We start from the raw sequence: 4,023 nt of genomic DNA on the forward strand, positions 1-4,023 counted from the left end.
AAGAGGATGACCACCAGATGTCGCCATTGTAACGGTTTTCATTTTGGAATTCTAAAGTGACCAGTGGAGTTGCTTGAAAAGTATTCTCATTGAAGAATACACTTGACCCCATACTGTAATGAATCTGGGGCTCTCGTCACCTTGACGCAGTGCTCTGCAAGTCATCCGTAAGTGACTCAAACATATAGAAAAGAAAAGGCACAGCCTTACGTTAGACACCTAATAGATGGATTTTCCTGTTTCTATGTTCAATCGCCAGTGCAGCCATCATTTCTTTTGGTGTTCCTCAGCAATATATTTATAATTAAAGATCACTGGAGATTTATTATTATCAACACAAGTGAGTAGTGTGTGCACGTGTGACTTTCTTAACAGAATGAGGCCGGTCACAGTTGGAAACATAAATCAGGCAATGGGTTTTAGTTAGAGGAAAGTGATGAAAATTTTAGAAAAGGAAAAACAATTGAAAAAGCTTAACACACACGTTATCTCCAATGATTTAAAGAGGACCCTCCCCCCCCCAAAAAGGGAAATTTCAAACCCTTTCTACCTGTTGACTGAACTCTAAAGAAAAAGGACATCGCTTCCTTTTTTTTGTTTTTTGTTTTTTGACATTTGCAGCAGGTGGTGCTATAATCCTGCTGACTGGTATACGTGAATCTCCAGAGAAAGACCCCCCAGAAGACCACCAGCAGCTTGTGAGAGCACTTGTCTGCCCATCGCCTCACCAACACAGCAGATGGTCGGACTGGGGAGTTTCTGCCAACGGGATGGGTAAGAAATTGTATCTCGGCATAATTTTAACTTGTTTTTCTCTTCTGAGTGAGGTGCAGTATCTCTTCATATTTAAGGGTCATCTGCATTTATTCTGTGAGCTGTTCCTATATCTTCCCCATTTTTTCCTATCGTGTCATTATTTTCTTTTTGAGTTTTTGAATGTTAAAAGCTTTTAAGAAAATTAGGGATATTCACACTTTATGATATGTTACCAACATTTTTTTTCCCTCAGTTTGTCGGTTATCTTTTGATTTTTCCATATAGTATATTTTGTCATGCAAAAGTTTTCTGATTTTTTGGTGTAGTCAATTTTATCAATATTTTCTCTATTGCTTCTAGTTCTTCTGGGCTCCACGTCTCCCCCTGCCCCCCGCCCTTACATGTAGCTCTCTGACCCATTTGAAGCGTACCCTAGTGTTGGCCATGCCACTTATTAAAAGTCTACCCTTTCCCCAGTGACGGGATATACTGCCTTATTTTATATAAGATTCCCATATGCACTTGGTCACATATCTGGATATTCTGTTTTGTTTTCTTCATTGGCCTATTTAGTGATTCACCTGTTTTTTGGTTGATGCTTGAGTAGCCCAACTGAACAGACTGCATTCCTATAAACTATTAGTCCCATTTATGAACAGGAAGCTCACATCACACGAAGAGCAGGAAGTTTGCAGACGGCTATAGCTTACAGACATTTGGATAGGCAGGCTTTCAAACACCCCCCTCCGGAGCCCTGTTACTTATGGGGACGGTGACCTCAGAGCATGATGTGCATAGGACGTGTTTAGCACCAGGAAGTCTCACTGAATGAACTCTTAATTCTCCAGGTACTTGTATGAACACGGCTTATAATGTCTCTAGGTTTCCCGTTAATAGCACTGTGACTTAACACCTAGAGTTTTAAAAAGATTTTGTTAGGGGGCACCTGGGTGGCTTAGTTGGTTAAGCGTCCAACTTCGTTACAGGTCGTGATCTCCTGGTGTGTGAGTTCAAGCCCTGCGTAGGTGAGTTCGAGCCCTGCATCGGGCTCTGTGCTGACACCTCAGAGTCTGGAGACTGCTTCGGATTCTGTCTCTCTCTCTCAAAAATAAATAAGAATTAAAAAAATTTTAAGATTGCTTTAGGGGTGCCTGGGTGGCTCAGTTGGTTAAGTGTCTGACTCTTAATTTTGGCTCAGGTCATGATCTTGAGTTTGTAAGATCTACCTTAGATCTTGAGTTTGTAAGGTCAGGCTCCGCACTAAGCATGGGGCATACTTGGGATTCTCTGTCTCTCTCTCACTGCCCCTCCCCTGCTCACATGCCTGCTCTCTATCAAAATAAATAAATAAACAAACATTTAAAAAGATTTTTAAGGGGCGCCTGGGTGGCTCAGTCGGTTGAGCGACCAACATTAGTTCAGGTAATGATCTCACTGTTCGTGAGTTCAAGCCCAGCATCGGGTTCCGTGCTGAGAGCTCAGAGCCTGAAGCCTGCTTCTAGATTCTGTGTCTCCTCCTCTCTCTGCCCCTCTCTCTGTCTCTCTATAATAAATAAATGTAAAAAAATAAAAATTTAAAATATAAAAATATTTTTAAGATTAAATCAAAGTTTTTTATTTTCTATTTTCTATAACCACAGAATTAATGAATAATTTCCATGTGGCCTAAAACATGACCACAGGTATTGTACCCCCTAAAAAGTGAGTATATGCTATTTTCATAGCCCTCGCTCTCTATTTATATATAATATTTGGATTATTAGTAATGATTATTTAAATTTTCTATATCCTTATATTTTGTTAATCTGTAATTTCCCAAATTAAAATATTCTACAATGATGGGTCTAGCGCTTTAATATTATAAACTGAGAAACATTTTGGAGGTGGGTGGTGATGATGGCCACAACACTGTGAATGCGATTAATGCCGCTAAAACAGTACACCTGAAAGTAGTTAAGAGGGTAAAGTTTATGTCACGTGTGTTTTACCACAATAAAAAAAGAAAACTTTCATTATGATTACGATTTTATCCATTTCTGTGTATTCAAATCTTACAGCCAGGATATGAATGGGAAAAAGCAGTTGCAGAAGCAAAAGTATGACACCACTGATGTAAAGTTTTAATTCATGGAAAACACGCTATTTTTCAAGGAGCAAAAGACTTACGTATATGCAGCAAAAGGCTTGCATATGGATGGGACAGATTTTCCTTTAAAAGGAAAAAAAACCCTTTTTTCATGCACAAGGTACTTACAATTTAAGCCCAGGTGCACAGTACCTTGCTGCGAGAGGCAGAATCATCCTCACTCAGAGGTTGGCTCCTGGACCAATCAGCCGTGGATCAGGGGCTGCTGCTTCTGGTCCACACAGCTGGGGTCTGTTGACTCACCGGTAGCCTGTGGTCCGGCCCCGCCCCAAGTCGGGGCTCATCTGGGGGAAAGTATTTAAGCACAGGAGCCTGCCCTTGCTAGGACTTCCAAACTCTTGGTCTCAGCAGCTCGGATAACGGCGAACGTGGACTTCAAGCTGCTGGCAGGGAGATTCCTGCCTTCGGGGGAGACTGCAGGCGGTAAGCTCTGGCCCAGGGTCTGGAAGAAGGGCTTTCCCCCCGCCTCCCTTGGGCCACAAGGTCTTGGCTATTACTTAAAACCAAGACATTTTATGTGTATCTCCAGGTTCCTGGCTTTTCTGGGAAAAGTACGAAGCTCTGGCAGGGGTCATCCGCAGCAGCTCCCGGCGCTCAGCCCCCTTCCCCTCCACTGTCAGCTGTGGCCGGGAAGGTAATTTTTCCTCCCTATTCGTGTCCTTTTCCTTATTCTTCCCCTACCTCTTACCACCACCATCACCGCTCAACGCGTAAGAGGCTGCTTTTCCCCTCAGGGCTTCCAATCACGGAGGTCTGAGGCTGAGGCCAGAGCCTGACCGCTTGTTCTGGGCTCCGTACACCCCCAGCTGTCCTGGCCCAGGGGGTGTTGCTTTACGAATAACCAAGAACGCCCGAGGAAAGCTGCTTCTGACCACAGAAGGAAGATCTGAGTTGGCCTGAGAATTGGAAGCGAATAGTAAGAGCACTCTATGGTGGTGAGTGTTTGCCCCTGACCTACCTGCTTCTGTTGCGCCCTGATGCTGAGTGTAGCATCACAGCAGAAGCCCCAGACCAGCTTTCCGGGGGGGAGGGGCAGAGAACGAAGGTGACTCGCATGGAACATCGGTTTATGATCGGAGGCTGGGAGAGGGCCTCCAGCTGGGCCACCGCAGCGGGGGGGG

Source organism: Crocuta crocuta, unplaced genomic scaffold, assembly GCF_008692635.1.
Source record: "Crocuta crocuta isolate KB4526 unplaced genomic scaffold, BGI_CrCroc_1.0 scaffold95, whole genome shotgun sequence".
Lineage (NCBI taxonomy): Eukaryota > Metazoa > Chordata > Mammalia > Carnivora > Hyaenidae > Crocuta > Crocuta crocuta.